Source organism: Oxyura jamaicensis, chromosome 15 (assembly GCF_011077185.1).
Source record: "Oxyura jamaicensis isolate SHBP4307 breed ruddy duck chromosome 15, BPBGC_Ojam_1.0, whole genome shotgun sequence".
NCBI lineage: Eukaryota > Metazoa > Chordata > Aves > Anseriformes > Anatidae > Oxyura > Oxyura jamaicensis.
Genome location: NC_048907.1, coordinates 7,723,688 through 7,742,578, shown reverse-complemented (window position 1 = coordinate 7,742,578; position 18,891 = coordinate 7,723,688). Strand labels below are relative to the sequence as shown.

The 18,891-nt window shown below is 50.8% G+C and overlaps 2 long non-coding RNA genes across 2 annotated transcripts in view; one reads left to right on the top strand and one right to left on the bottom strand.

The window, feature by feature from the left end:
- LOC118174750 overlaps positions 1-18,669 on the top strand; it is a 33,518-nt gene extending 14,849 nt beyond the window's left edge. The window contains exons 6-7 of the long non-coding RNA XR_004754765.1: positions 904-1,023; positions 18,447-18,669. This is a non-coding gene — a long non-coding RNA (uncharacterized LOC118174750). The remainder of the gene's footprint in view (positions 1-903; positions 1,024-18,446) is intronic.
- LOC118174753 lies at positions 3,146-3,915 on the bottom strand. Its single transcript, XR_004754767.1, has 2 exons — positions 3,775-3,915; positions 3,146-3,595 (listed from the first exon to the last, which is right to left on the bottom strand). It is a non-coding gene; the product is annotated as an uncharacterized LOC118174753 (long non-coding RNA).
- Positions 18,670-18,891: the final 222 nt, after the last annotated feature.

The following is an 18,891-nucleotide window of genomic DNA, read 5'->3' as shown; positions in this document are numbered from 1 at the left end:
TACAAATTCTTGAAGTTTATGTCATTTTCTCAATGAGATCACTGATTTGTCAGGGTTTTTCTTCTAATATTTTTTATGCCTCGCATTCGTTTATCAAAAGCAGGGCTGTCTTGCTGTCACAAGAAAATTAGCACACACTCCTCTTTCTAAAATATTTCATTAGAGCAAAGCAAACTGGAACTAGGGGACAGAGTTCTGATTTTACTAGGAAATACTGAGGTTTCAAAGTCTTTTCCATTCCAGAATGAATCACATTTAAAATTAAGCTTTCTTACAAAATGAAACTCTGAATACATTGTTTTGTTTTGATCAGAGTAGTTCCCCTGATTTCGGTGTCTTTAAGTTTATACAACTTCATATGACTTGTTACATAATCGTGTATTTTTTTTGTTTGTTTCAAAAGCTTTTCCAGACGACCCCGAATACACAGAAAGTGCCAAAATAGGTCTTTGACATGACTGAAATACCTCATTTATTTCGTTGAGCAAAAGTCATGTTTTCCAAAACAGTTGCATTTCAGCAACCATATTTTTTAATTTCACATTCCTCCACACACAAACATTAATTATCTAGACAAATATTTTAATACTCCCATTTAATACATAACTCCCATTCTTTTAAAATTGGTGCCTGTATGGTAAGGAGTCCCTCTTCCAGTGAACCCATCTGGAAAAGCCGGAGCCGCGTACACCCAAACGCTCGGGCTCAGTACTGACTTCCACACAGGCATGTACGCAACTGGAATTCCTGGAACAGATTTCCCTCGAAGTATGTGTTGTTCTGTACCAATGCTGATATTTCTTAAGAAAACAAACAAAGCCAAGCAAAGCCCAGTCCGTAACAACAAACCAACAAAAGTAAAACCTGCTTTTGTTATAAATCAGCTTTTGTCTTGACTTGCAGGAGGTGCAATGGCCCCTTCATCCTCTCAACACCTCCTTATGGGAAAAAAAAAAAGAAAAAAAAAAGTGGAAATGGAGAATGTGGAATGTCAGCCCACAGCACAAACAAGCCTCAAACCCTGTGAGTAACTTTTCTTTCTCAATCTGGTAGCGATGTTTCTGATTCCCAACCTCCCTCTTTAGAAGCTGACAAGCAGCAGCAACTCTCAACTGAGGCAGACTTGGGAAATGACTAATTAAACAGTGATTGCAGGATTGCTTCCTGACCTGGGTATCAGACCACAAGGGTGAAGCTTCATAAAGATAGAGTGAATGCAGGAAGCAGTCCTGCATATTTCCACAATGGGGGCATTATGGAGACATGCCCCGGAGGCTGCTTGAGACCTCGCTGAATGGATTCTGATACCATCAGGGAATGGAGTACCTGCTAGTTCAAAGCAAGCCTGAATGCAGGTTTTAATCCCTTCTGACAATTGTTGAGAGGAAATGGCCTTTCCTCTGACCTTATCGTTGTAAACAACAACTAGTCATCAGGTTTGTCCTGCTAAGGGAATAGTCAAGGTCTATGCAAGGATTTTACTTCAGATTTTTTTTTTTTCTCTGATTACAATGGTTTAATTCTCTGGACCTGAAATGCCTTCTCACCCCTTAATATACTGGCTTCAGGTACATTCTTTGTTAATTATTGAGTCCATACAGCTCGGTCTGGTTCAAATTAGCTTCTTGGAGCTGTGGGCAGATATCCCGTGGCCAGTTTCAGTGCTGAGCCTTGTGGCTGTTTTTGTGATGGGTGTTGTGAGATGTCTGTGGGTACACCAGTATTGCCAGAACTGGGTGTGAGACAAGCTGACAAACACTCCTAGCATGACAGAGAGTAACTTACAGCTATTTTCAGATGGCCAGCAGGCAGGATGGAGGACTTGCTGCTGGGCACCATTAGCGTGGCAGTTTGAATGCAATCGAGTGATGCATATACTTGTGGAATTACAGCAGTGGGTGGATATAACTTTGTGGATTGGCACGGCTTTCAGTGCTGAGAGAATACAGATGGCAGAGGAAATGGGACAGTGGCTTTTGGTGCTCCTGGAGTTAGAACTAACTCTCTGTAACCAGTAGGACAGTGACAGCGCAGAAGAGGGCTTACCTACTGCACTAGGAGAATTTCAGGATGATGAAATCCCCTTTCCCCCAGGAAAGAGGCCACACTGATGTGTGGCCACCTGTAAGCATCCCCAGGCCCTGTTCTCCCTTTCCAGCTGCCTTCCTTGGGTGCTAAGTGGTATATCAAAGATCAGCTGTTACAGCCCCACCAGAAGGAAATTGGCAGAGCTATTAAGAAGGCTTGTCTGTGCCTAGTCATAGGTTTTGGCAGAGTATAGGAGGTTGTGGATGGCTTTGTGTGAGTGACTTTTTGATTCCAGTGGAGGTTATGGGTAGCACTCATGTATCTGCTGTTTAGTCTGCTACTGTAAGCCAGATAGGGAGCCAGGAGAGAGATTCCTCCCTTGTGCTGTATGGGCTGGTTAATCACTACAAAAAGAGGGAAGGGCTGCATGAGTCGGTGTTCCTGAGTTCTCCAGAAGTTGCAGCTTTCCCTGGAGCGGAGGCAAAGACAACTTCTGCAGGTAGAGGGAAAGATTTCTTCCCCAGGTAAAGACAAATAGCTGTATTTTTCCATGTTTCCTTGGTGACCCTACTTAATTTCTGCTTTTCTAGCTTGTAAGTATTCTTATTATGTGCTGTAACAAGAGAAATGTGCAACTGTTTCCCAAGTGCATAGCTTCCAGTCCGTGCCCTAGGATCTTTTGGAGATCCACAGGCTCTTTTAGGGATAAAGGTTAACAACCAAAGCAAATCTGTTTTTGACAGGCTGAAGTTCATTATATGTAGCTCTGTATCTCTCGTGAGAAGCCTATAGGGATCTGCAGATTGGAAAAGTTAAACGCTTTTCATGGTTTTGGGATGTGGCGGGCTAAGGAGGGACTGGCAGGCTTCTGTAGAAAAGATGACGGGTTTTATCTGTGTGTCACCCGCGGTAAGCTTGGGCTGCTCAGTGTAACGTGTTTGTGAGCGAAGGGAAAGGCCTGAACGCTGGGGGGAGCAGCTTCTGAACGCCGCACGCCCTCTGCCAAATGGATGGTCAAGGTCAGGTCTCAAGTGCTGAAGGAAATGGGGTTGGATGTGCCCAGAGCTTTGTCTCTGGGACCCAGGTGTGTGAGCGTGCCGTACCCAAGGGCAGGGATTTCTCTGATTTTTATTAGGGAGCTATGGCTGTGGGTGGAAGAGGGTGGTATAATGTATCTGTGGTCCGTGCTGCAACCACATTACACTGTTTTGTTTGATCCGTGCCCAAATGTGCTAGGATCACTTTGCTTTTAGTTTGGCTTGGAACACAATTACATAAGGCCCACATGTCAGACCAGTGGGGCTGAGGCATGAGTAAAGGGGAAAGATCTCAAGAAGCTCTGACGCGCTATGTCTGAAAGGATTTCCTTTCCTCCCGCCCAGGGGGTTGAACCTTGTGGTAAGGTCACATAATTAGGCTGCTCTGGGATCTGGTGGCTGGGTGCAGTGTGCTGGCTGTGCCTTGCAGGACACCAGCAGGCCGAGGGGAGCAGTCACATCACCCTGGCCGCCTTGTGCCCTCCGCATCATCTGTGCTTCATCTGCATCAGGGTCGTGCTTTCAAAAGGCTGAAAGAAAGCATATTAGAGGAAGTATTCCTGTGTAAGATTAATGGGATTAATGCAATTGGGATTAATGCAGTCATTCCCCAAAGAAATGCTCTCTTTCCAGCCCATCCCTTCTCCCCTCCGAGGCTTATTTATTTATTTACTGGCGGCTGCGAACTCTGCCTGGCTGTTGTTATTACCTGTGCTAAGGAGAATCATAAAAAGCTCAAGCACTTATTGATTCAGTGGTGGGAACCATTTCAACAGTGATAAAATGTTTCTTCTTCCTCAGTTATGGAATAGCTGTCACAATTTTTCCTTCTAACCCGCGGCTTCCCTTTAAGACTTTTTGAATTATTTCCTCCACTTTATAGAGCTGTAACAAAGGATGGGTGGCTCGATCGCTCTGCCAGCTTCACCTGAGTAAAAGGGGCCACAGAGAGGCTGAAAGGGCGCCTGTCAGCAGGCTACTAATTGCATGTGTCCATCAGCGGGTTGTCCTTATGCCGAAGAATGTTATCTCGAGATGAATCCATGGGCAGCACAGAAGGGGCTTGTTGAGAGAGGCGGACTGAGGAGCTACAGAGTGCTGGTACTTAGCACGCCGCTCTGCCTCGCGGTGATTGTGGTAAAAGGGAGTACACTCGGCTTTTCTTTGTCGTAAGGGACCGCTTGCGTTGCGTTTTGCGCTCATCTGCAAGGCTTCTGGAAGTCTGCAGTAACTGGTTAGCATTCTGTGGTGCTTGATTGTGGTGAGTGAGTGCTGGTCTCCTGCCTGTTTTGTCCTGGGAATGCTGTGCTGTGACACTTCAAATGCACTGTTTGTAAAGAGGAGCAACATTTTTGTTCAGGAGCTTAGTGAATATCATCATGCACTGCCCTGACAGCTCTTCATACCTGAGGACTTCCCCGCCCCCCTCCCCATTTAGGAGCACGTTGTATTCTTACGCACAACCTAAGCTCTGGAAACGTCTAAATATTCTTGTACAGTTCAGATGTTCTCTGTGGCCTGTCGGGAACCTTCTCACTGAGGGCAGTTATTTAAAAATATTCACACGTGGTTAGACTTTTTTTTCTGATCTACTGAGAAATAATCACAATCACTTCCAGATTGTTTCTTTGACTCAAAGAAAGCGTTGCCAGAGCTGACAAGGTCTCATTCTCAATATGGTATATATGGTAATTAGGATGTATATTGCCATCAGCACCATGGGACCCCAGGAGAACACGAGCTGAGGATTTTGCTTGTCTGCCTTTACTGAATGCATGTGAGAGTCTCATGAATATTTTTGAAGCAGGTTAAATACTTGCTATTGCAAATCTGTGGAGGCCCTAATGAAAGCAATCCTTTGAGCAGGAGTGAAGGTGGATTTCTCCTTCCTTACAAGAAGACTCGAGGAGTTCTGGAATAATTTTTAAGCAGTAGGTAATGCCTGTGCAGTGAGTTTTCACTCTATAGTTGGCGAGGTGAGGTTCCTGACTTCCATCCAGATGCAGGCTGGTGCTTGGTGCATGTCTGGGGGCAGTGGGAGAGCGAGGCAGGACTGGGATGGCACTGATAAACTCCCATGAGGAAACTGAGATGCTTCCCAAGAGCAAGGTTGTTGATTACATAGCAGCAAACAGCTTGGTGATGTGGAGACCTGGGGAAGGTAGAATCCCCCTTTTTAATCATCTATGCTTCCTGTTATTACTGCTCTTCTTTAGAAGTGCTTACAACATTGAAGGAGCAGCTGACACGTATCACTGCCCAGCACATCAGATGTAACCCTGCTGGGGTGGGGGAAACAGTGGAAGTGGGGCAGGGTGTCACCTCCTTGGTTCTTCCAGACTGAGGCAGAGGAAGCCCCTGCTGCTTCCATGCAGAATGGGAGCCTCTTTAGCCTGGCCAGGCAGCAGGGGTGTGCCTGAACCCTCCCGGGAGTGGCTGGGTGGAGATGCTGGGTGTGCAGTGCTGGTCAGGTGGCCTGGCCTTGGAGCTGGTATGGCTCCTGATCACTTCACAGCCTGACTGCCAGAACATCTGGACCAGTATTAGCTCTGCTGATTGAGAAACGGGAGTAATGCGGAGCCAAGAGATTTATCCCAGCGCTCAGCAATCCAAGAGTAGAAACAGGCATCAGCAGAGGAACTTGCTATCTGCCCAGAGAGCCTGGCAGTGAACAAGCCTGTGCTTCTGTGGAGCCTGTATTCAGCCATTTGTGCCCTTGGTCCTTTGGAAATGGTGGCCAGGGATTTTCTGGTGTTGAGCCAGTGCTCCACCAGCGGTCAGGACCAAGTTTTGGTTCATCTGAAGCTCACGCTGCCATTCCCAGCACTCATGTTGCTGAGTCTCCCTTTGACAATTTGGTCACTCCTTGAATCAGATTGAGTAGCAGATGCGCAGGTGGGATCACTCATCCTCCTGCACGCGTGGTGCCCAGGGGCTGGAGCTTGGCTTCTGCAGCCCTGGCTGTGTGGGGATGGAGATGTTGCTGGAGAGGAAGCCTGCATTTTGGTGGTGGCTCAGAACAGGCAGGTGTATTCAACCTTTTTTTTTTTTTTCCCTGTTCTTCAGCATTATATCCCTCTAAGTAGACTTTTTTTAGACTTATTTTTAAGTGAATAATCTCTGGTCTGACCTCAGTGCAGGAAAGCTCACCCCCAAACTCCCTCTCCTGTTGGTTTGCTTGGCAGTGGCTTACGGCCAGGGAGGGCCCTTTCTGTAAACTCCTGCACAGAGGAGGCCTGTTGCTGTGAACTCTTGCATAGTAATTAGAGGAAACAACTTTGGGCTCCCACCACTGGTTACGCAACGGGGCTGGATCTGGCTGCTGTTTGTCACTGTGCAGCCCAGCACCAGTGAGCTGGTGCCTCTCTCCAGAAACCCCTCCTTCGCCTCCCGGGGAGCCGCTTTGCAGCCCTCGAGAGGCGGCGGGCGGGAGCTTCTGTCCCACAGTCAGCTCCCAGGTAAATCCCGTCTGGGACCTAGCGGGGAAAATCGTAACCCCTCGGCAGAAACGGTCCAAGTTTCCAAGGCAACTACCCTCTAACCCTATTTTGAACGCTGCCTCGTTCCCATAGAAAGTTGCCCGATAGTCTCGTCAGCAGCTGCTGCGGAGAGCACGCCACCTCCAGAGGAGCCGTCCTCGGCCGGGCTCTTTATTCCCGTAACGAGCAGCCGGGGGGGTGCGGGTGGCATGTGCTGCTCGGCGCTGCATCCCCCCCGGGTCCTGCCGAGCTCGGGCAGGGCACCGCAGACAGCCCAGGAGATGCTTTGGGGTAAGCGATGGGGTGGTTCTGCCCCTCTGCCTTCTCGGACAGGGAGAGGTGTTCGGGGCTCCCCGGAGGTGCCCGGAGTTGGAGGCTCGAGCACAGATGGGGCTGCTCGTCCATTTTTTGGTGAGCTGGAAGGTGACAAGTGAAGAAAAAGGACGCAGCGTTTTATTTAATTAGAAAAACCAAACTCCCTGAAACTAGCCTCCAAAGGGCCTCCGTTGTCATCAGCTTCACAAAGAGCTGTGACAAATGAAAGGAACTGAGCAGAGAAAAGGCTGCTTTCTCTTTGTGTCTCTTTCCCAGCTTCTGTTTGCTTTGCTGTCTCCCTTGCTCCCATTGATCAGGCATGTGGAAACATTCCTCCTCCTGCGCTCCCATTGTGGCCGCCCGGTTGCCAGGCTGCCGTTGGCTTGAATAACTTCACTAAGCCAGGCCTCTCCAAAACCATGCCATCCGGCGCGCTGGACGCGGGGCCAGACGCTGCCCTCCCATCCTCCTCCTTCCCTCCCCCTCCCAGGCAGCGCAGGGGCGCAGTGAAAAAATGCGTGGAAGAACAAGGGAGGCAACGCGGAGCCCCAGCTGGCCCGGCCAGGGGGAGAGGCGAGAGCTCACCCTACAAAAATAGGGCCTGCAAGGAGGGGACAATGGCCGGCCTGGGCTGCTGGGTGGGGAAGGAGGTGGGTGGTGGCGGCAGCAGCGAGGGTTGCTAGCCCGAAGTTTGTGAACAGAGGGGACAAAAGGGCATCCTTCCAGGCCGGTACGCCTGTGGGGGCACAAACTAGCAAAACACAGTGAGGTAAACTTGTTCTTCTCCAAGGGAGAGGTGGCGAGGACAAAACAGGAGGCGGCAGGCGGCCAGCTGTGACTGGGAGCGTTCGTCACCAGCTCCCGCTGGCTCGCCACAGACGCACCCCTTCAGCAACCCGGGCACCTTGGGCCAAGCCGCCGCTGGCTCACACAGCATTGCTTGTTTCAGCAGAGCTGCACCGGCTCGTGCTGGAGGTGACGCTGGTGCCAGGGGCAGCACGGTGCAGGTGACAGCTCTGGTGCAGGGCTGTACCCCAGGACTTACCCCGGGGTTGTCTTGGGTGAGCCCTGGCACTGAAGGAGCTGGACTCGGGCACGACAGCTTGAGCTTGTGCCCTGCACTGAGCCCGAGCTGCATCTCACACGGCTCTGCTGCCTACGGTTGTTATGCTGGGTACAAATCGGGCCTCCTGTTCTTAACGCTATTTCTCCATGGGTGAGATAGCAGGAAGCGCTCTGTGCTTCCAGACGTGCTCATTGACTCAGCACGGCCGGGGCTGGATCCTCAGCTGGCGTGGAGCAGCCCTGGCCCCTCAGCTCATCGCCCATGACCCCTGTCGAGTTGTGGTGCGGTGTGACCATGGGCTGCTGGCAGGGCAGGGGCACCCCTGGTGGTGCTGGGTGGCCCCGGTCTGCCCGCAGGGCTGTCCCCAGTGTCCCCAAGGCCAGCAGTGGAGGAGGTGTGGTAGGGCAGCTGGAGCCAGGTCGGGTTGGCTCTGCAGAGGGGTCCTGGGCTTGTGCTGGTTTGAAGGGCAGGGAGTGCTGAGCTCAGGTGATTAACATAACAATCCTGGGGCTCTGCCTTCATCCCGAGGCTAAAGCCTGGTTTGCTCAATCCAATTTCCAGCCTCTGCCCTTTCTTTAGCAGGCTAATTACACCGGCAGGACAGTGGAAGTGACCTTCTTAAAGCCACAGTGCCCCTCGTCTCCTTACCTGTCAAAACACGGGGGACAGAGCAGCGATATCATTGAGAGCAAGAGCATGTTTAGGTACAAGGGGCAGACGTCCTGAAGTAGCAAAGCACCCCCCAGAAGTTCACAGTGGTAACCTGTTTGTCAGTGTTCGTGGTGCGCCTTTCTAAAGATCTACCCGAGCACGGTGCACGGGCTGGTGGGGCCACAGAGATGTGGTTTAAGGAACAATCAGTGTGTGATGTGACACCGATAAATGCACAGTGTTACCATCCTGCACAGAAACCTGTGAGGGCACTGGACTGGAAAGCTGCAGCAGCGCTGGTTTCCCTCATTAGTCATCCTAGCCTCATTCTGTCGCGGTAAGATGTAGCGCCCTGCCCCAGCGCAGCTCTCCCTGTCCTCCTCCTGGGCTCACTTGGACGTGGCCTTTGGGCCCAGAGCAATTGTGCGTGCCGATGTCCTGTCCTGCAGCAGCTACAGCCTTGGGTGGGCTGGGGCAGCAGCCCGGGTTTGGAGCCTGCTGGAGGCAGCAGCCACAACTGAAGAAGCTCAGGAAGTTGCAATCTGTATCCCTGCAGGCAAGTTGCAGCAAACCCTTGCGCTATGCCCAAGGTGCTGGGGTGGCCATCTGCAGAACAAAGCCCTTGCAAGGCTTGGTTGTGCTGGAGCAGGAATAGGGGATTGCCAGGGGAGGCAGAGCACGTTCCTGTACCAGCGTTCTGACCAGCCCTGTAAAGACTGGTGCTGGAGGTGGTCTTGTAACTTGAAACTGTCAGCAGCCACGTACCTCTGCCTCTTCACAAGGGATAAGGGGAAGTTAAACTTGGACCTGACCGGTGGCTTGGCACATCTTGTGGTCCTGTTGGAGCTGGCTGGGATGTCTTGGTAAGGCTGAGTTTTGCCCAGGGTGGCCTTCATTTGGGTGCAAATAAAGAGGCAATCTTCTGCTTCCAGGATCGCCTGTGAGGTGAAGCCAGTCTCATTGGCGGAGCAGCCATAGCTGAGCATCTTCTGGGGCTGAAAGGAGGGTTTTGCTATCCTTCCTGCTTGGGAAGAAGGAAATGTGGCGAGCATCTGGGGGTTTAATGTAACAAAACAAGCTGGGAGTAAAATTAGCTGATACAGATGTGTCAGTCACACTTTGCCCCAAAGCCACTGCTGATTGCTGAGATACCTGTTCCATCAGGAATCGAGAAGAGGTAGGAAAACAATTTTCAATTCATGGCAGCCTTAAAGGGACCTGCTGCATACGGCAAATTTGATGCTGTGATAAGTGACACTGTTTGTGACAGACAAATCTGGGGCTTGTGTAGTGGAGCAGCTCAGAAGTGCCTGCTGTCGCATACCAAGAGGCTGCGGCAGTGGTACCTGCTAGGATAGATGTTGTAAGAGGATGTCAACTATCGAAGGCATCTGCAAAGAGCCGTAAGACAGCAGCAAGACTTCTGAGCATAATGGAAGATTTAAATATGTATACATATATCTCTCCAAAGGAAAATTTGGCATTTGATGGTCTGGAAGCTACAAAATGGGGGGCTTAGAAACGAGGAGTTGTTGGGAAAAGCAATACTCCTGCAATGAAGTATAAAGACAAACTGAATGTGTCTGAAAGGGAAGGAAGCAATTACAGGAAAGGCTGTTACTAGAAAGCTGCTGGGAGGAGGGCAAATGCATCCAGTGCAACAAGTCTAGGATAAATACTGGGAGCAGCCTTGGAGGCGTGCCCTTGCCCATCCTTACCCTGACAGCCTTCTCCTTGGTTTTGTAACTAGGAAGATAATCACAGGAGCTGTTCTGTCTCTGGCACTGGATGCAGGACTGTAGGACACAGCCCAATGACTTAGTCTTCCACGGAGCAATGTGGCTCTTTGAGGAGGCAGGGATCGTGTTCAGGATTGTGCACAAGAAGATGGACTTGCACATATTACTGTTGATGATGAAGAGCAGCTGGGCGCTCCAGGCGAGTCAGATATTGTTTGAAATGATGCCTGTGGATTAACAAAAGCTCATAAAATGGAAAAAAAAAAAGAAATAAATCTGTCTGTAACATGTATGCTACCTGGAATGCAGGTGCACCTGTGAGAAGAGGCAAACTGAAGCACACAAGAAACATTGCTTAGAGAAAAATTCTACCTCTAATGTGACTTTTTTTTTTTTTTAAAAAAATCATCTTTCCTACGCAAGCATCCCAGGGGAGACTCCCTTGCTGGGCTGTTCCTGTAGGGCAGGGCTTTCATGGTTTGTCCCTGGTCAAGCAGTGACAATAGGCAGCTTGGTGGAGTCAGAGTGTAGACTTTGCACTGTTAAAAATCAAGGCAGAGTAGTGTTAGCTCTTCTCCGTGTGTGGTTAAGCACTTTCTGTGTGGCTGGTGCCAGGCACTGTCACATCCCACTGCTCACGAATGCCTTTGCCAGGTGGAGACCACGTCTGCTTTAAGCTGGAGTGAAGGACCAAATGAGACTTCAGCCTCCGTGTCACTTCTAAGCGATACTTAGGCTCATGTTTCAGGAAGGGAGCTTAGAAAATTGGATTCTCTGACTCGTTCAGTAGCTGAATTCACTGATCTTGTTTCCCCGTGCCCTGAAATGCGTGAATAACCCATGTGTATGTGAGAAGCACCCCGTCCCCAGCTGGGTCAGCAGACAATCTCGCCTTTCCTTCACATTCACACTGCACAAAGTGATTCTGATCAGGGAGTCTCCTAAAGAGACACCACCACGGGAATGCTGCTTTCAGCATCCGGCACTGTCCTCGAGCAGAAGTCTGAGACCTCCTGGTTAAGTCCGTACAGTAATTAGTTGCAGTGCCCTTGCCTTGGAGGAGATTAGTGCCAAGGCTCAGCCTACAGCTGGAGACTGCAGTTTAATTTTGTGATCGAGAATTAGCCGGTAGGCAGTGCTTCCTGTATGGAACATCTGCTGCAGAAGCTGTCCGATTTAAATATAGATGCGGCATTCTTCTGTCAGGAACTCTAAAAGAAGGTGTGTTAGGGTTAGTGTTTGCTGGCAGTATTCTTGGTACGTCACTCGTATCTATAAATCCCACATGTAATAGGTAAAACGGCGTTAACTAATTCTCCCGTGATGTACTGGACTGATGGAAATCGTTACACGTTTGAGATGTGTCCCCCACCAGCCCGTGGCAGCCGGCTGGCTCGCAGGTACCCGGGGTCTCTTTCATGAAGCAGGCAGCCGTGCCTCCTGCAACGTTGCCTGTGAAATCTCTTCAGCTCCCGATTACTCCCTTTTTCTTTCACTCACAAGGACTTTGATTGAGCTATGGCTGCAGCAGGCTCCTAGTAACAAAACTTGTGTCTGAAACGTGCTGTCTGGCAAAACAAGCGGCCGCTCTCGCGAGGTCCTTCCAAACAGGTTTCTCCTGCTGCCGTCCTTCCCCGCGCGCAGCCCCGTGCCCAGCCCGGGATTTTCTTCCTTCCTCGTGGGGAGTGGCGGTGTTATTTTGGAGCATGGGCTGACAGAGCCAGGATAGAGGATCTCCAAGGGAAGTTGTAAGTGTTCAATAAAAGAAGGAATGCGGCAAGAAAAGAAAGCCCTGACTCGAATGGCATCATTCTCTTTCCCTCGTCCCTTTGAGGTTCTCCTGCCTTCCCTGCCTGTGGGTGACCTCCCTCCTCTCCCAACCAGCCTCTTTCTTTTTGCAGCCTCTGTCCTGCCCCTCACCCTCCTCGTTCATTGATCTCCCGTTAGGCTTTATTAGTGACTCCCCCTCCCACCCTTTCTCTCCCTGGGTTTTTCTGATTCTCTAACGTAAGACAATTGAATGAGGCCAGACTCCTAAGCCAAGGCTGGGGGTGTGGGGTGAGAGGGAAGAGGCGTTAAGATTTAATGATATTGCCTCTTTAAGGAATCCCTAATTCCTAACACCCATCTCCTCCCCCACCTGAGAACCAATTAAAACTCAATGAATTCAAGTGGAGGCTTTTGTGCATCACATGTGCTTGACTAACAAAGCCTTCTCCATGCTGGAATAAAAGCTTCTATTCAGCAGCCAGTTTGTTCTAATTCAAATCACTTCCACTCCAGCATCCTCTCCCTCCTTGCTGCTCCCCAGTTCCCAGGCGGGAGCTCCCTGCTCCACCTCGCAAAGCCCGGCCGTGGTGGCGGAGGAGCAGAGGGCAGGAGATGACCTCCCCGTGGCCAGCGGGGTGGGACGTGGCGATTGCGGCCCCATCCCCGGGATCCCGCTGGGTGAGCCGGAGGTGTGCCCTGGTGCACAGGAGCTCCAGCCCTGGGACTCCTCTGTGCCCTTGGGGAACAGCTCGTGTGTGCTCAGTCCTCTGCGTGGGGACGGAAACTGCCTCATCTGTAGGCAGGGCTCAGCCTTCTCGGCACGGGTGGAAACGCTCGCCTGCCTCCTCTGCTGTAGGGGTTCTGGGGGTGTGACGGGGTGACCCCCGAAGCGATAGGGCACTCTGAAAGCTCACAGAGGCTGAGCAAGGCTGAGGAGTTTCTGCTTCCACTTCCAGCAGCCTCGCTCTATGAATTGCGCTACCTGGGAACCTGAGTGTAGTCTCCATCTTCCACCATGCCTTAAAATAATAATAATAATGAAAAAAAAAAAAAAGGTGGGGGGAGGCTTGAACGAGGTTGCCTGAGAAATAAAACTTATTTCTTGCTATTCATCAGTTTAAGAAAAACAAAACCACTTAAACTTTGCAATCACAGGCCTGGGTTTTGGGTGATTTCATGGAGGGAGACATTCCTCTGTCCTGCTGTTAGTGATGTTTCCAGTGTAAAACACCGCTCGGAGCCTCTGCCTGTCCTGTGCTGCTGACGGTTCCCCGAGCTGCTCACGAAGGCGCACAGACGACAGTAACTGGGCTATCTCTTTTCTCTGTTCCTGCAGTCTACTATTTGTAGAGACGCTTGGATTTTTTTTTTCCTCTCGCAAGAAATCTCTGGTAGAAGCAGGTTGAGTGCTTCGCTCTGAAGGCAATGAGGTTTTTACTCCCTCTAATCTCTCCTGAGAGCGAGCTCCAGCACGGTGGGCCAGCTGCCAAGAAAGCTATCTGCTCTGCTCCAGAGCCCTGTTCTGGTACGTGGCAGTTGCATCGCTCCTGAAAATCGTGGCTTTGTCAGGGAGTCACGAAGAAGAGGTCTCTTGGGGAGCTGGGACCTGTCCCACAAAGAGCTCTGGCAATTTAGACGAGCCCTCGGAAGCTGTGTTGCTATTTACAGAGGAACCAATGGTGAGAGCAGAGCTGGGGTTTATGTGTAGTTAGGGACCTGTGGTGGTTAACGACTGGGGCACTGCCTTTTGAGCTCATCTCCAAGTCTGTAGGACTGGTAATTCTTTCTGCTACAACGCTCTGCGGCTGTCGAGCATGGCAGTGAACAAGCGCTAACACATCAGGGTGTGTTGCAGGCTTGTAGTCAGCTTTATCAAAGAAAGGCTTGAGCATCGCTGTCCGAACGCCCCCCAGCAGTCCTGTTCTTTGTGGCTGCGGCCTCACGTCTCGGCACCGACCCCAGCTACAGCCAGCATCTAGAACTGGAGATGCTGTGGTGTTCCCAAAGGGCGTTCTGTTCTGTGCTTGTGTCTCCTTCATGTTTTCATGATGTGGATGCTGAGCATTCATGTATTATTAAAAAATAAATAAATTACTTTTTAGTAACTTGGCACTTTTGTCATGCAGCCTCTCTTGTCCTAGCGATGTGCACGGGTTTGTGCTCTGGGAGGGTTTTCTTGGGCAAACCCCGTCCTATGTCCGCATAAACGCGAAAGAGGGGGGACTGAAACAGGTGAGGGGCACTGGGCTCTCAGACTCACCCACAGACTGTACAGAACAGCTCCTGAAGCGACAAAGTCACTTTCAGGCAGCGTTCTGCGGTGTTCTGACAGCATGATCCCTGTCCGGGAATATGGTGAGGGGGAAGAAGATCAGATCCAAATCTGTTGATTTGAAAAAAGAACTTCTTTCCCTGGGAGTTAGAGCTGATTATTCAGAGGAAGTCAAAAAGTATCTTCAGGTTATTTTCTGCAGCATGTTCTCTCTGAAAAGCTTGAAGCAGATCATGAGGTAGGGACGAAAAATCCCAGTTTTCAAGCAGAGAAATGGAATTTCTTGCCCCAAATTGCCTAGGTAATCTGTGAGAAGAGGTAGGAGCAGCACCAGCACCTCCCGAGCTGTACCGAGAGCAGTTTTCTTCCTCGATCCTCCCGCTACGTGCAGCAACTGTGTCGTAAACTCTCGGAGGTGGGGGGCTGACAACGCCGCGGTGCCTGCTCGGGGACTGGCGCAGCCTAGTTGGTCCCTCGATGGTTTTGTAATAAACACGCTTAATTGAAGGGAACGGAAGAGCTCAGCTCAGGCTCGTGTGGCTCTGCGGGCGGAACAGCCCCTTCCCCAGCGATGCAGCTGAGCTCTCCTTGTGCTCGGCGCTGACCCTCGTCTCGGGGGCTCTGCTGGGTTGCTGTTTCTCGTTAGTGAAATGAGTTTGATGGTCTCAGACCCTTCCTTGCTAGTAAATGGTTTCAACTTCAAAACAAAGTGCAGTTAGTTTGGCAGGAGAGTCCCTGGGCTGACCTAAAACTAAATTACAGCTGACCCTGAGACAGTGAGGCCCCTCCAGGTCAGGGACAAGGGCATTGTCAGGACACTGGGAGCTTGCACTGTAATTAGCAGCAAAGGTATCAAATACCTCTGTTTCCAGCATTCCTGCCCTTAAAGCAACACAAGCAAAAAATCCCCAAATTTCTCCTATTGCAGCCTCGCTTAAAAAAGGGAGGTTAGGCTGAACAAACTTCCATCGATTTGCCTTTTCTCTGTTCTGCAGTAAATCTCTCCCCATCTTGATTCTCCTCCCACAACCCCTCGTTCCCCCAGCATCTGGGAATGAATTTACCAGACATTACATTGCTTGCAGGGCTCCAGAATGACCAACAAACTTGAGCACATTCTGTCTGACTAGCAGGAGTGTGTAAGAGGAGCTTTCCCACTTCAAAAATTTGCTTGGCTCTGGAGCTGCTTTCCCAGCAAATGTCTCTTCTGTCCCCAGCTTTCTTCAAACACCAGAGAGGCTTTTTTTAGATTCACCCTCCAAAATGTGTTTTGTTTCAAGTGCGTTTTGTAAGTTGTACCAGGAATGCGACAATAGGAAAATATTTGGACGAGCTTTCCTGGTGTCTAGCTGAGTGCCGCAGAGCAGAGGACAGGGTGCAGCTGCGGGTAAGGACGCAGAAGGTAAGGGTTATCTGAACGTCCCGCTCGCAGCCTAGTCCCACTTGCCAAGAATGTTTACTGCATCTCCGGCTTTTTGACTCAAATGCTCAAAAATGACGAGGACTTTAGAAAAACTGAGCCTTTATTGCCTCACTGTTTCCATCCATCACAAGCGGGCAGCTTCCAGATCCCCAGGGTGTCTGAAGCAGCAAACTTGGTGATCTCCAGAGGGGAAGTGCTGGAGCAGGACAGGGCACACTGAACAGGGCTTCCAAACCCACCCGTGTAATCAGATTACAAGTCCGGAGAGTCAGGATTTCATAAGCCTGACTATGAGCCTACCATTTCCAGTGAACTCGTGAGATTCCCCTCGTGAGATTCCCCTCGTGAGATTCCCCTGGAGTCCCCAGAGCTGCCCCAGTCGTTCGGTCAAACGTGAGAGCAGGATGTTGGCTGATCAGCCTGCGACGTGGCAGGTAGATGGAACTAAAATCTTAAACTTAAAACATGGAATTAGATTTATACTTTTTTTTCTAGGGGCCGTAGGATTTGATACTGGTGTTCCCCATTTTGATACGTGTGCCTGACAGACTTGGAACGGCAGAGGTCACGGTTTCGTTCCTATTTCTGGTAAAGGAATGGTTCCGATACCCACTGCGCACCTCCACCGCGGGAGAGGTTTCCCACTGCTCCCCTCATCCCCCCGCTTGTGGCAGTGTCTCCGCGTTGCCCACGTCCCGGCTTTGTGCTGAGGAACGCCCTGGGCAGCTGCTTTGGAGGGAGCTGGTCCCGAGCGGCCGTGGGGTCGGCCACCCGCCGGCTGGGAGCTCTGAGGGGTGCAGTGGTGGAACCTGCTCCGGGTGGAAAAGGGGTCGGTGCCTCGGGTTGCTGCAGCTCGCGGATGGCCGGGCTGTGAGGTGGGTGGCAGAGGGCTGTCTGCAGCAAAAAAAAAGAAAATGGCATAAGGACCCGAATGTAGCAAAATCAGCCTTGAGGGAAATCCAGAGCAGGCAAAGGCGTGAAAAGATAAATGCTTAAAGGCTGTGAAAATTGAGCAGAAGATACAAGGGCAAGAACAGACAAGTAGCGGCAGGAGCAACATATTTCCCACTAGGTTACGAGCGGTGCGGAACCGGGGCTTGTCTTCGGTTAGAGGTCAGCTCGCTGGTCTGCGGGCAGGGGGAATCGCTGTGTCCCGAGACCAAGGGGCAGATTTTGAGCCTCTTTCGGCTCTAAACATACTTAAAAGCTGGTGTAGGTTGCTGTGACTGGAATCTCTAGCAACAGTCCCCTCGCTTCACGTTCCCTTGCCTGAAAGGATCAGCAGCTCATAAGCCTGAGTGAAGACGGTGTGCCCTGGGGGGCAGATAAAACCCGAGGATACCGCTCCTGGCCCCGGAGCATCTGTTCTGGGTGCGCTGCTACGGAAAGACAGCAGCTCCCCTCCGTACAGCACCCGCTGGGTGAGCTTGTGCCTCGCTCGGTGAGGTGCTCGTTGAACGTTCTTCTATGGCAAGTAGGAGGATGACCAGAGAGGACAAGTGCACCCGGACCCTCGTCGTCTCCCTTGTGCCTCCCTGCCCGGTTCAGCAGGAAGGCGGCTCGGGCAGGAATTACGCGCACAAAGCAGCTAAGCTGCTCCTGCAGTCTGAAGATGGGAGCTTTGCCCGGGAAGACACTGGTGTCCGTCTTGATTAGGCTGCGATGCCTGATGCGAGTCATGTGGCAAGTGCAAACAAAATACCTTGGCAAAACCTTGAGGAACCAGGACAGGCTGAGCTGCTTAAGGAGATTTACTGTGTGTATTTCTGTCCCGTACACTTGCCTTGGTCTGAACCTTTCCTGCCTCGGGAGCTCCAGCACATACCTGGGATTTTAAAGAAGCTCTTTTCTGTTTGTTCCCCAAATAACCTGTAAACCTTCTAAATTTTGCGCCGTTAAGTTTTAACAGCATAGTTCCAGTTGCTTTACGCCACCATAGTACCAGAATGCTATAAAGATGTCTTCTGGGAAGTGCTGTTGGGATTTGTGGAGCAAAGGTCCCGTCAGCTTAGATTAGAAAATAAGTCTTGAAGAAATGGGAGAGTTAAAAGCCAGTGCGAGTGTTAGAGCAGAAGCAGGAAATTGATTATGTCCTGAAAGAGCGGGGATGGAGAAACAGCTTCTGCTTGCTCAGCTCCTGCTCGTGTGGTGAGCCAGAAGTTCTCTGCTTGCTCCTGTAAATGCCTTTTTCTTCTGGTGCTGCTCTGGGGCAGTGCCAGCAGCCAGGTTTTCTGCCTCCTGCGAGCAGCTCGGCGGAGGATCGGGCCGTCCTGCCCCTCAGTGCTCCCCTGTTCCCTTGGACTCTGCTGTCTTTAAGGCAGATCTTAGAGGTCCTTGCCATGGTGCTGACTTCAGCCCCGGATAAATAATTCACACGTGGAAGAGCTGCGGAGGATGCAGACGGACTGATCGTGCTGGGCCCTGCCCGAGGAGCTGCTTTGCAGGCCGGGCTGCAGGGTGCCAGCGCTGCTGCTGGGGAGGCACTGGAAAAGCTCTCCGGGGTGGTTTTTCACTGGGACACGGGATTTAGCTTTAGTACAGGACTTCAGCACTTTCTTTCTGTTAGTGCAGAAGCCCGTTTTGTCTAAGATACCTGGCAGCCCTTGCACTGGCTGGTGCTCTTAAAGCTGACCCAGACCTTTTTCTGTTAATGCCGTTTTATCCAGCCTGATCCCAGACCTTCCCTGCAGCCCCGGCGGTGTTTGATGCAGCCCGGCCCCATGCTGTCCTGTGCCTTGCCCGACACGTGCCTGTAGACCACATCCTTTGAACTTCTCCTTGTTCTTCCTCTGAAACCGAGGATTAAAAGCAATGCCAAGATGTCACCTCTCCACAGTAAGCAAATTATTATAACAAAATAATAAAATACATACATAGCAAAATGTAACCTCATCACCAAACTGATGTTTGCTTGATTTGTCCTTCAAAATGTCCATGGATGGGGATTCTTCAGCCTTCCCGGTTGACCTCTTCCATCTTCAGCCACCCCTATAGTTGTAGGTTTGTCAGAATACCTGAGGCCTTTGTCTCCTGTGCTGTGAGCTGATCGTCCTTTCCCCAGCGAGCACAAGGAACCGATCAGCAGCTCTTCATAACAGTCCAACAGAGCTG